The 14058-nt window shown below is 41.6% G+C and overlaps 1 protein-coding gene across 7 annotated transcripts in view; it reads right to left on the minus strand.

Annotated features, from left to right (window-relative positions):
- The window catches only part of ERG (ETS transcription factor ERG), a 147598-nt gene that overhangs the window by 48814 nt on the left and 84726 nt on the right, over positions 1-14058 (minus strand). The gene's annotated exons all lie outside the window — the stretch shown is intronic.

The raw sequence follows: 14058 nt of genomic DNA on the forward strand, positions 1-14058 counted from the left end.
TCTTATTTATATCAAAGTCCAGAGTTCCTGATCCTGTATTTCTAGGAACATCTCTCAGGATATTTTTCGAAGTTTTTCAGAATTTTTTAAGTGTCAGTGAAATCATTGTTCCTTGCAACAAAAACCACACTGTTCATTTTAAAAATTGGTAGCTAAAAAATCTGCATTCCAAATTTATCTTTTATATGAGCCATAAATAGAACTATTTGCAAATAAGAGCTAAGAGCATCTAATTAATAGATACTTTTCAGAGCACTAGAACAACTTCAGCATTAACTGAGCTTGGTGGCAGCCCATGCAATTTTAGCAGCTGAGCAGAATAATGTCCCATTTCAAGTGAGATGAAAAGCTTTTAAAGGCTATTAATGACAATTCTACGGGAAATAAAAAAGCTCTGAAAATCACAATTAAAATGTCTCAGATGAAGACATGAAAATAAACCAGCTGTTTCTTAAAATACAGTGAATTTTTTCACATCACGGCAAGGATCTGTGGATGCAACTGAAAATTCTCTCTCCCAGTCCTCTGCCAGAGCCAGCACCCATCACATGGAATTCAAACAGCCAAAATGTCCCATCTAGCAAAAGCAGGATTAAACAAGAGGCTGCTGATGATACATTTGGGACTGTTTCTCTCCCTTATTTTTATTATTCAGAGGGATTTTCCCACATGAACAAACTACTGTTAGAAACATTTCAACAAGATCTGGATTTGATGAGTTGGGTGAACTGGGTTTCTGCTGGAAAGGGGTGTAAGGTGGTTGTGTGAAGATCACAGAATTATGGAATGGTTTAGGTTGGAAGGATCTTAAAGATCATGTAATTCCTCCCCCCTGCCATGGCAGGGACACCTCCCACTGTCCCAGGCTGCTCCAGCCCCAATGTCCAACCTGGCCCTGGGCACTGCCAGGGATCCAGGGATGGAATTCCATCCCAGCCCCTGCCCACCCTGCCAGGGAACAATTCCTCATTGCCAAGATCCCATCCAGCCCTGCCCTCTGTCAGTTTAAAACCATTCCCTGTGTCCTGTCCCTCTATTCCTTGAGAAAAGTCCCTCCCAAGAGAGACAAACAGCGTAAAACCATCCCTGCCCTTCAGAAACGTGTGTTTAGAAGCTGAGAGCAACTGAGGATTAAATCAAGCAAAGTAATTGCAATCTGAGTGAAAAAGAACAGAGAGGAAGAGATGAAGTGGTGCAAAATGAGACTGAAGAAACCTGGTGAAGGAGAGACCACGAGTGATGCAAACCAGGCTGAAGCCTGTGATGCCAGAGGGTTCTGCTGGCGGCTGGAGCAGGGGGAAGGTGTGGAGCACAACAGCCAGCCAGGGAATCTGGGAATGGCACTTGGGAATCTGGGAACGCCAGGGCTAACTGAGGCAACATCTTGCACAGCACTTCTCTGTTTGCAAATCCAGACGTTTTTTTTTTTTTTTGGAAGTCTGGGCCTCTGTTCTCCTTTTCTTGGCCACCTTCTCATTCATTTAAACAAGGCTGGTGACTGTAAATGGTCTCTGGGACGCTGGAGATTACAGATTTATGCTCGCTGCCATGAAAATTCACAGTATAGTGACTTTGCTTTTCTTGTCTGACAGGGTCTCTCCAACACAAAGCTGACATCTTCCAAAAAAATTGAAAACTCTGTCCTCCTTAGGACACTTCATGACTCAAAGAACTTCCTCAACAGATTTTGTTTTCCCACCTTTCACTTTGGTTTGGTTTTTTTAGCAGCACTGACTGGCACTGATAATTGTTGCTTCAGTTGTTCATGGAATAGTGGGGAAATTATTTTAAAATAAAATTTAAATCAAATTCCTCTTTCTGAGAGTCCAGTTTTAGTGTCCTTATCAAGCTTAGAAATTTTGTTTTCAGCATCATCCCAATCCTATTTAACTAGGATTTCAAAAGAGTTAATTCTGAGGATTTATCAAGCTTCCTTTTAAACAATGGTGGCTGCCAACTTTCATGATCTTACTGAACCTTAGGTTCCTCTGAACCTAAATTCTGGAGTCAGCTAAAAACACTGTTGGTTTTCATTTTCAGTAAAATATTTGTGAATTAGTAGGCAGATAAGACAAGCAATATACATATTTTTACATTATTTTTAAATTCCATTATTTTTAAGGTCATGTCATTGTGAATCCTGAATATTTTTACCAACAGAAAATTTAACATTTTTTTCTTTTCACCCTAATTTCAATATAACATCCCACTGCTTTCTACGTCTACCTTGAGACTTTCATAGAAAACTTTTTGCAACATTTTTACTCAGCTTCTTATTCAACTTTCTGAAATTCTCTTATTTTTGCTAAGGGAAGAAACAGAGAATTAGGAGGGGAAAAAAAGGAAAACAATGCCTTGGGGCTCACAGACACCCCACTTAATGCTGACCTTTCTCAAGCAACCTGGAGCATCTTTAATGGATCCTCTCTGGTGTAATAAAAGCCTTAAAGCCCCCTAAATTGCAATATTTTGAGGGAAAATTTCTCCAAATATACAAATAGAAATGCATTTTCTTTACTTGTGACTGTATAATCATAATTTTGTGATGTGAAATTTGAATATTTTCAATTTTTTAAAATATAAGCTGAAGCTTTTGGCAGCTGCTACACAGCAAACACATTTCTCCAAGAGGCTGAACTGCCAGTTTTATTTCTTGACACCTTCAGGAATAAGATTTAACCTGATGACAAGAAAACATCTGAATCCCAGCTTACAAACCAGAAACATGACCAGAGAGTTTTGAATCAGGCCTTGGAAAAAAAAATTACTTAAACCCAATGTGGTTTGGGTCTGTATCTTGGCTTTTAAGATAAATTTTTTAGAAGTAGAGCCTTTTGTCAGTGAACACCGAAAATTTCAAATGTTCACGTAATTCAAGAAAGTGACCCTTAGTTGCTAAATATCACAAGATTCCCAATAAAAATGCTGAGAGCTGGTGAGAATTGCGTCTTCCAAGAAGCAATGAGATGGACAGAGGCCGAATAAAAATTCTACAAAAGAGGAAAACAGATTTATGAAGACCTAAGCCCGGAAGAGAAATGTATTTGAAGTGGAATTTCAAAATGGTTACATTCAAAATGGTTCTAAAAGGTAACATTAAGGATGTGGTGAAGGTGTGGAGAAAAAGAAGCAAATTTGAAGACAGAAAATAAGGGGGCCCTTGTGGCTCTGCACAAGTCCCTGCCAGGAGGGCACAGCCGGGGGGGTCGGGCTCTGCTCCCAGGGCACAGGGACAGGAGCAGAGGGAACGGCCTCAGGCTGGGCCAGGGCAGGCTCAGCTGGGACAGCAGCAGCAATTTGCCCATGGAAAGGGAGCTCAGGCCTTGGCAGGGGCTGCCCAGGGAGCTTTGCAGTGCCCATCCCTGCAGGTGTGCCCTGGAGGTGGCACTGAGTGCTCTGGGCTGGGGACAAGGTGCCCATGGGGCACAGCTGGGACTGGATTGTTTTGGAGGCCCTGCCCAACCTCAATAATTCTGTGATTCTGTAAGATTTCACATTCGTGCTGACTGAAAAGGATCTGGGCACCACAGCAGAGAGAAAATTCAAACAGAATGAGTTTAAAGTCATTAATTTACTTAAAGCACATTTCACAGATTGTGCTTTAGCTCAAAATATTTCCAACATCTATTTAAATGATTTTTTTTTTAAGATGTTGCAGTTGCCAAATCTGCAACCCACTTGCCCAGCAAACAGCTTTTGAGTTTTTAGTTCATTTTCAATGCCTGGATCTAAAGCTTCCCATTCTAAGTGAGAAAACCAAATCATCTCACAATCGTGGAATGGTTTGGGTTGGAAGGGACCTCAAAGCTCATGCCATCCCACCCCTGCCATGGCAGGGACACCTCCCACTGTCCCAGGCTGCTCCAGCCCCAGTGTCCAACCTGGCCCTGGGCACTGCCAGGGATCCAGGGGCAGCCCCAGCTGCTCTGGGCACCCTGTGCCAGAGCCTTGCTGCCCTCACAGTAAAGTTTCCATTATTTTGCTGATAAAAGATCTTTCCTTGGAAAATCCACTTTCAATTTCCTTTCTCTAGAAAGGTGGTATTGACAAGGAGGGGTTTTCTCACATCAGGTAAGTGGCGCAACAACAATTCCTAATTGTGTGTAAGCTTCCCTCTTCCAAACCACCTGAATTCTCACTGAGCACAGGCAGCAGGAACTCTTGATCAGCATCTTGAAAAACAAGATCCTTGTTCAGGGCTCTAAGCAGAGATTTAACAACCTCTTAGGGACTCTCTTCTTTTAAAAATTAATTCAACCAGGCCCATTAAAAAACTTTCTACTAAACTTGCCTCCTTTGGCATAAAGCAGCTGTGATTTGGTTGGCATTGTAAAGATTTACTATGCACTTTTCCTATCTTATTAGAACCAGTAATGGAATTCATTCTCTTGAATTGCTTTGGCTCTGAATGCACAGTGCTGAAGAGGATGACATCCAGAGGTTACATTCCTGTCTACCTTTCATTTCAGCTTTGTAACTGGAGCAAGTAAATTTCCCTGAACCCCATGGATTGCAAATCAAAGGAAAATGCATTTTTAATCTTGCTAGTATGAGAAACCCTAAGAATTCAGCAGTAACGTTATTAAAGTACTTGAAGTACTTGATTATTAAAAGAAAATTTAAAAAAGAAAATTAGGGAATTGTCAGAAACTTGCAGATAGATTTTTTCTAAACAAAACTTGTTTTTTATGTAATTTATTAGTTTTGTTGCATGTTTATAAAACAAACTGAAAATAAATCATCCAGTGAATGCCATGCAGCCCAGGACCCTCCACAGAGCTGGATTTCTTGGCTGGGACAACCCAGCCCGACTCAAAGTTCACAGAAGTCAATGAAGAGACTCAGCACCATCGACAGGATGGAGCTGATCCCAAGCCAGGACAGGAAACTCGAAGGAAACATCAGAGCCACCCTGTTTGTTGCCTTGAATATTTGTTTAGTGTTTCAGAATTTACTGACTGAAGCTGCGTGGCAGAGAGCTGGCAGCCAGAGCCTTCTGCCAAGTTGTGTTATTTTGGTTGTATCAGATCTCCTGAAATAAACCCAAAATCTCCAGCGAGACTTTTGTGTTCGTGCCTCAGCCTCCTTGAACTCAGTCCATGCAAAGGCTCAGGATGAGCCTGGACGGGCAGAGCTGCTGCAGCCTTGGCTAGAAAGGCAAAACTGTGCTCAGAACATGATGTGCCTGGTTCTCCTCACACTTTACATCCATCTCATACCTCTGCAGCCCAGTGGATCCATCTCTGAATGGCTCCAGCTTGGAAAAAGAGGAAAATTCAACAGGTTTAATGGTTTAATTGATGGACCTAACTTAGCTCCATCAATTAATAGCCTCTATTTCCCAATGTTACAGCTATGGAGAAAAAGAGATGCCTCCAGAGAGTATCTGAAAAATGTTAGTAAGACCTTGTCATCCTATAGACACCCTTTTTCTCTCACTGACCATGACTCAAACGAGGCTCCTAAGTTACACAGCTAAGTACAGACAGATTCTAATGAAAGTCATACTCCCTTTCCTCCCCCTTTCATTTAAACCTGATAAAAAAACCCCAAAAACTGTCTTGGCTTAGAGACCAAGACAGAACTCCCAAAGTTTGAGGTTTTTTGAGTGGCCACCATTCTCCAGTGGGGTGGGAGTGGTCACCACTCACCACGAGAGGTTTATTTGCTCTCATTTAAGCACAAAGTGAAGGTCTTGTCCATCAGTCGACCAGACAGAAGCATCTTGGGCTCCACATCTCACCAGGCCTGCTTTGCTGGCTAAAATTTTCACCAAAAATACACCCTTGGACCTAAAAAAAACAAGTCCAAAGAGATGAGGAGGGACACAGAAAAAGGAGCCTACGAGACTGTGTCCACGAGGAGGGTTAACACAAACACTCCTGATTGTTTCTGTTGTTTATGAATCTCGACCTTCAGAAGAGCTCCGAAATGTGCTGTCTCCTAAAGATGTTCCCCACCGATATGACACACGCTCTGCATTGTTTGGCTGCTCACAGGCATTAATATCCCAGAGGTAACCCACCCTTCTCCTAACGGCTGCTGACAGGTCCAATGGCTGAGCAAAAATCAGTTGGAGGAAAGGGAAGTCTTGTCGGAAACGAGATTAATCTTGTAACGAGTGTTCAGCCCTGATAACCCATCTGTGCAGAGAACTGCTTTAACTGGAGAGCAATTAACCTTCACCTGACAAGCTCTGTCCAACCGTTATAAACAACATTAAAGGCACAGGACCCCCCTCGTTTTCCCCCCTTTACGTAGACTAAACAATCGGATTCTGAATTCCATGAAAACAGCAGAGGTAACGATGCCTCGATGACAAATGGCGGGGAAATATTTTAAAAGGTAATGCCTGCATGGAAATAATGTGAAAAATGTCTCTGGCCACCACTTTAGTGAGCTGCTCTGATTAGTAAAAAGCAACAGTTTTGAGCACTTCCAAGGGAATACCTGACGCATGAGGAAAGCTGCTGTGAGTACGCCAAAGATTAACAATAATAAAAATTTATGTGAGCAGATAAGAGTTGACTAAACCACATCTGAGGAACATTGTTTTCAGGACAAAGTGTGCATTTCTCCAGCACCCCTGTGAGCCCAAAGCCAAGGGGCAACTTCCTAAAGCTTCTTCACCCATGGCCTTGGGAAAGCCACTTGTCATAATCAACCTCCACCCAGCAGAACCCTCTGTAATATCTGGGGTTTTGGGTCAGGTGCCCTCCTGTCCCACAGCCAAGAAATCTCCAAGGGATGTGCTCACCATGGTGTCTGAAAAGGCCTGTGAATCCAGCTTCAGATTCCCAGCCTCAATAAACCCAACCAGATCCTCAGATCCCAGGTACAGAGCACAACACGAATTATGCAACCTGAGGAGATAACTGAATGTGGGACTGCTCATCCCAGATGAAAAGGTGGGATATAAATGAAGCCACAGCAGCAAAGGACTTCTCAGTTCTGCAGGGAAAGGCCAAAATACCCGTCTCATTCACAGTGGCAGAAACCTGGAATGACTCCAGCGGAATCACTGGCAAAGCAACACAGAAATTTTGGGCCGAACTCCTGAATAACTTGAGTGAAAGCCTGGCCCCAGTCAAGTCATACTGTTGACTTCATTTTGGCCAGCTTCACTCCAGGTTTCATAAATCCTCATTCATCCTGCTGTTCATGTGCCTGAAACAAATTACCCTGAAGTTACGATTAGCAGTGGAGGTTTTCTGTCTTTATTTCCTTTGCTCTTTTCTCTTTTCCTTAGCAGAGGTTCAAACACACAGGTTAGTCGTGGTTTTACTTCCCAGCACAGTGAGGCAAAATTTCTGTTTCAGTCATTTTGGATGAGTATGTAGAGCACTGTGGATTGTAAATAATGGCCATGAATCTCCAAGACCTCCAGAACATGCTCTGAGCTATTTGTTGGAGAAGTCCACCTCAAGTGCTACTGAAATGTGTATTTTACTTAAAATGTACAGGAGTGAGCAAAGGATTCAGGCAATAAGGAGTTTGAGGGAGGATTATTTTTCACCTGACAGAGTGACAGTGGATTTTGAAGCATCCTGATTCCCAATTATTATAAAATGCAGGGGCACTTTTCTTACCCCTGCAGAAAAAAACGCTGATATTTCATAGTCCAGGATAACAGCATTGGTTTGAAATTTATTACAGCAACAGATGCATTGTGCTGGGGCTTGAGTATTTAAAAAGCATCAGGTAGAGCATTACCTTTATATGAAACAAGAAGGACTCAGATCTTTCCAGTGAATTAGATATTAACAGATAGGAAGTTCCTATTGAAAGCATTTCCTGTATTGGTAGTCCCTGATTTTGGCAGCTTATCTGGGTAGGAAATGAATGCAGGAAGTATCTGTCTACAGACCCTTTATCATCAAGGTAATTGCTGTGGCAGCATTTTGCTGTTTATCAAGGTAATAAACAGAGAGTCTAAAAAAAGATGTTTTTCAGCTCTGAAGAATGAAGTTTAAAAAAAACCTCCTGCAGTTATGCAAAACCTTCCACGTAGAATTAACGTGCTGCTCCTTGCTGCAATGAAGGATTTGTCAAACAAAGCATTTCCAGTCTCCTGGGGGATTTTTTCTCCACTTGTGGCACCGTGTCTTGGTCTGCCCCTCTGTCACCCCTGTTAAATCAGGCAGGTACCTTTAAAGAGTCCCTGTCACTTCCCGAAAGTTGGGATCCACCCCTTCCTGCAGGTATTTGCATAAAGCCAGTCCCTGTCATGTGTTGGCAGCACACACCTTTGACTAAGCAAGTGAGCTCCTCTCTCAGGGTGACGAGGTCACGCCAGCCTGGTGACACCACTTCCCACCCACAAACAAACAGCCCTGCAAGGAGAACACATCACATCCTAGGCATGCCTTCCACTCACTACTCCCAAAACACCATTTCCCTTGGCCACTCCGAGTCCCTCAGCCTAGCCCTTAAAAAAAAAAATTCACTATTAGTCATCATTATTTTTTAACTTTTAATGTTCGATGACATTCTTGCGACAAATAATTGTCAATTCATTCATTTTACTTTGAAACAAGCTGGATAATGATAATTACCAGACGAGGTAATTGCTGGTTTATGCACAGCAGTTATTAAAAACCATGGTGAATTTTATTTATTGACCACTAATATCCCCTTCCTGACAGAAATGTCCAATCTTTCTCTGTGCATAATAAAAATTGGTAACCCAGCGCCTAAAGATCCATTTCAAGGAGAAAGGTAATATTTGCAAGCCAAGTCTCACCAGATTTCCTAAAATCTCTCTGTTCATAGTTACAAATTGTTCACAGGATTATACATCCTTCTAAAGGAGCAGGAATAAATTGAGGGACACAGCATTCTCCAGCCTCAGGCAGGCGTGGTTACAACATTTAAAACAACCCCTCCAACCACAAAGACACATCCATTCCTTAAGGAAAGGACTGATGCCTTTTCCACATAAGTGCTTCAAAGTTTTCCTATTTTGGTGATGTTTTCAAAGCAAAAATTTCTTCTGTAATACACAAATATATATCATATATATATATGTATATCAAGGACAGCAGGGTGGCTGTATAATTACCTATCCAAAGAAATTAAGTTTTCAAAGATATGTATGATAAAAATCCCATTGCAGTCAATGAATTAGTTACCCTGGCAAGGTTTGGCACTGTGATATTTTCTAGTGTATCACCCTTATTTTGCTAAAATTCATAATACAAGGGATGCAAAACAAAATTTTCTTTCTTTTTTTTTTTTTCCCAATTTTCTAAGTAATTCTTTTGGCTTGATTTAGAAACTTGCATTACAAAGGCTACTTCTTCCTGAGTAAACAGCATTATATATTTTTATTGAATTATAAAGCGTTGCTTGGAAAATAAATATCTTTTTTTTGGCATTCATATTTTGCAAAACTGCTTCTGTGTTTATCTTCCAGCAAGTCATTCTCCAAGAGCACTTGTTTCTTTGAACATTATTTCTGAAAGGCCTTTTGTAACACAGGGAACTTGCTGAAAAACATTTTGTTAAGGGATAATGTAGTTCTTGTTCAGGAAAAACAAACAAACCAACAAGCTCAGACAGTCAAACATATGCATTTTCCAGCTGTTGTTCCTTGCCCGGGGACTTAATTCTAGAAAGCAAAATCCTTATATTTCACTTGGTTTTGGCATATGAAGACACAAACCAAACTGAGTTAAATGACTGCTGATTAAAAGCAAAAGAAAACAACACAAAAATCCCCCCAGAATAACTTCTGTTCATTTCTGCCTTGAAATTGCACATTTGTATTTGAGTCAGAAATAGTGCTTTACCTGGAAATAATTATAGCTCTGATTCCGCTGCCTTTATTGGGATAAAACCTTCATGGAATTGGTGGAAGTTTGGATTAAGGAGTGGAGGATCAGGGTAAGTGCTTTAAGGCTCTGTTGCTGTCTCTGGTTCACCAGAGCACTCAGGTGTGTGCTCAGCAAAATTTAAATGTTTAAATGTTCAACACCACCAAAGCCAACGGAAGGATCTACAGGCTTTGGTAAAGTGAACAAAGTTAAATATGTTAAGAAGCTAAACAAGTTAAATATGCCATTGGATCAGCTGCTAACTGAGATGAGGAAAAAAAAAGAAGAAGATAATAATCTTTATAATTGTTGTAATGCAAGGAACAAAAGTACAAATTACTGTGTCAGCTCTGCTGGCCTCAGTGCAGATGCAATCCTCTAAACAAAGCCTTAAACATTTCCATATACCAAGAACAGATTTATTTCTTAACTATATCCATCTTTCAGAAGCATTTCAGTGACTACTTGGAGTTTCTAAAGAAAGTGAGAAAAAACTAGTGGTATAGAGACAAGTATAGAATAAGATTCCTCCAAAAAAAAATTAATCCTGCTTCCTATATTCTGCTTTAATCAGTGCATCCACACCCTCAAGCCTCAGAAACCACAAAGATTCTCCTGTCCTTTATCAAACACACAGACTTTTTCTCCCTGAAATCACAGATTCCATATGAACATCACTTCAGCAAATAATAATGAAGAGTGGATGTGAGCATATTTAGGTGTAAGTTAAAGAAAAAAGAATTATCCACAAGTATAACCAATAAATCATTATAAAGTCAACTTACTGAAGAGTTTTTCTAAGAATAAGAATAATGGCACTGGCAGGCGAAGAGAGAAACAGAGCAAGGCTTGAACATGACAAGGAATTAGAATTCTAGTTGTATTTTTCTATTTAATGGGAAAAAAACATCAGAATGACCTCCAGGATAACTATTTTTGCTACACCTCAAGGTAACTCTTAACTAATTTTTGCTCCATTCTATTAAAAAAAGGCAAAACACAAACAAAAGACTGATGCCTAATTCAGATATGTTCTAAAATTGTATTTACAGTAATTAGTGTGACTAATAAATATAAATAATTGCATTTATTTGATAATGTTCAGCTTCAGTGCTCTGCACTGCTGTGCCGCTGCAGAGCTGTCAGACACCACCTGAGCCAGAGGGAAACCTGTCAGCACTGAAATCTTCACTCCAAGGAGACTTTTTCCACTTGAAAAAACCACATTTCATCCTTCAAAATGCCAAAAAACCATACCAGGGAGCTTAGCTGAGTGTGCACCAGGTATTGGGATATGAAATATCAACCCAAAATCCTGGCTGGGCAGGCTCCTTCTTGCACCAACCTTTCCCCATCCAAGGGAGAGATCCCTGGCCTGGGCAAGGATAGTCCAGTGGGGAAGTCAGATTAATATTATTTATCCATGTCAGAGCTTGGGAAAAAGCTGCTGCCTCCTCCTCCTCCTCTTCAGGACAAACCTTCCACCTTTTCACTTTCCCAGGGAAAAAGGAACAGGGGGCAGCAGGAGGAGGGCACGGGGGGAGGAGAGAGTGATCCCCTGGGAAAACCACGCTCAGGATGTCAAGCCCAGCACCCAAAAATTCACTCACAGCACCCAAAAACTTACAGCACCCAAAATCTCAGAGCCCCCAAAAACTCACAGCCCCCCCAAAACTCACAGCACCCAAAATCTCCCAGCAGGGTTTGCCTGCCCAGACCCCAGTGAGCCCCAGTGAAACCAGCTGGGTTCCTGCGGAGCCCTGGGCAAGGATGGTCCAGTGGGGAAGTCAGGATTAATATTATTTATCCATGTCAGAGCTTGGGAAAAAGCTGCTGCCTCATCATCCTCCTCCTCCTCTTCAGGACAAACCTTCCACCTTTTCACTTTCCCAGGGAAAAAGGAACAGGGGGCAGCAGGAAGAGGGCACGGGGTGAGGAGAAAGTGATCTCCCTGGGAAAACCACGCTCAGGATGTCAAACCCAGCACCCAAAACTCAGAGCGCCCAAAATCTCACTCCCAGCCCCCAAAATCTCCCAGCCCCCAAAATCTCCCAGCAGGGTTTGCCCACCCAGAGCCCAGTGAGCCCCAGTGACAGCAGCAGGGTTCCTGCTGAGCCCGTGTCCCGTCTGCAGGGTGGTGAGAGGGAAAGGATGAATCAGACACCCTGACGGGAAAGTCACCTTTGCAGGTTCCGAGAAGTCTCTGCCCTGTTGTGAACAAATACAGAACGGTTCCCATCCTAATTCTGAAATTTAGTGACTCCACAGCTTCCCCAAGGAAGTCAGTGAATTTCCACATGAGGCTCTCCACACTGGGAGAGCTGGGCTACCCACTGCCAGCAGACAACACAAGCCATTATATTCAATATTTATACGATTAAATATATATATGTGTGTAACAGTTTAGCAAAAGCTAAACAAACACCTGCCTGGCCTTCAAAGGGAATGTCTTTATTTCAGAAACCCTTCAGTTAAAAGGTTTCTTTATCCACTCCCCATAGAAGAGGAATTGAAAATCTTTGGACCGTCGCAGCCTCATGTCAGAGCACATTTCCTGCACCTCGAATACAAAGCACCTGTCATTTCTTTCCAGTCATTTCACATTTTACACTTGCATAAATAAAATTTTAATTCTTGCTACAGCATGTAAGGCCTTCCCAGCAGCCTGGGCAGCAAAATCCTCCACATTTTGGGTTGTCTGAGACCTCCTGCAAGATTCCCACTCCAGACGAGGAGAGAGAATTGTACATTTTCCCATTTTGCTGAGTACATTGCATTACCAGGCTGTATAAAACAGTTCTCTAAGTGTAAGGTGGAGGTTAAATAACAACAATTAGGTATCATTTAACAATCTTCTAGCCTGTTAAAATTCAGTCAATACGAAACATAAAGGAAATAAATAATAGGAGTTATCAAAAATGCAAACAGCATCCAATCTCGTGGGTGCCATTATTTTTGAAAATAAATTTTGCATCAATATTCTGATTAATAGAAGCAAACCCATCATTAAAACCTCAGTACACAACCCTCCTTTTAGCCAAAACTTGACTCCCTGAAACTCAAGATTTTCATTAAGTGCCTGTCATGTCCTGCATGCTCTGAAATGCATGGCAAAACCAAAGGGAATTCAGTTTCAGGAGCTGCTTAGCATTTAACAGATGCTGGCCAGCAATGCAGAGGAGAGTCAGATCTATGTCTCTCTATTGACAGCCCCATGAAAACATCAGTGATTACAAAACCAAAAGGTTCATTCGACTTTTCAATCACACTGCCCTCGGGCACTACTTTCAGCTTCCCAAAACCATAACAAAAAGCATCAAATGATCTCTGAATTGTAAACACTGGAGCAGAATTTACTGAAAAATCCAACTGCAGCCCTACTTATCCAACAGCAAGGCTATTCCATACCCCTCATTAAATCTCTGAGATAATTAGAAAAGTACAGAAACAGACAATGCCATGAAGAAAACAAATACCTCAGTCCTGAATCCGACAATACCTTGATCCCAAACCCGATAAAACAACACAGCCGAGTCCTCCCTGTCCGTGCTCTTTAGGTAAAATTAGTTTCACTATCACAAATCGCTTAATTACCGTTACATTCTGCAATTAATCACAGTTATTGCTCTATTGGTAACTGCTGTCCAGAGAAACAAAAACTAGACAGACAGACAGATTTATTCAACTTTCTAAGCGACACAGTCCAAAAAAACTCAGCAAAGCCATTCTTAAAAAAAAACCAAAACCCAAAGCCAACAAACCATGCACCAAGATCAAGTTATGCACCAAGAGGAGATTTTTATTGTCCAAAACATTAAAACAATAAAAAAAGAACACGCCAGGGAGATCTTCCCACCACCGTTCAAATAACATTCAGAAAAGTCCCGAGTTTAAGAGTTTCTAGAAAAGCACATAATTAACACCTGCATGAGAGAGAGAAACAAGAGCTGGTGCCTCTCCTTCCCATTTGAGTGCCCATCCGCAAGAGAAACATTTCAAAGTATCCAAAAGTTTAGTGCCCTTTAGGAGCCCGGTTTTTCCTTGCAGCGCACACCCTCTCCCCTCATGGCAGTCCACAAACACATCCAAGTTGTCCGAGGGATACCTACAAGAAATTTCAGAAGCTCTCACAAAAGGGCTTCGTCTATGCAATCCACACCACTGAACAGTGAATTTAAAAAACCCAATTTTTTTTCCGAGTTTGAAGTTTTTAAGCCTTGCGGATGGTTGGAGTAGGAAAAAG

This window comes from Camarhynchus parvulus, chromosome 1 (genome assembly GCF_901933205.1).
Source record: "Camarhynchus parvulus chromosome 1, STF_HiC, whole genome shotgun sequence".
In the NCBI taxonomy this organism is placed as follows: Eukaryota; Metazoa; Chordata; class Aves; order Passeriformes; family Thraupidae; genus Camarhynchus; species Camarhynchus parvulus.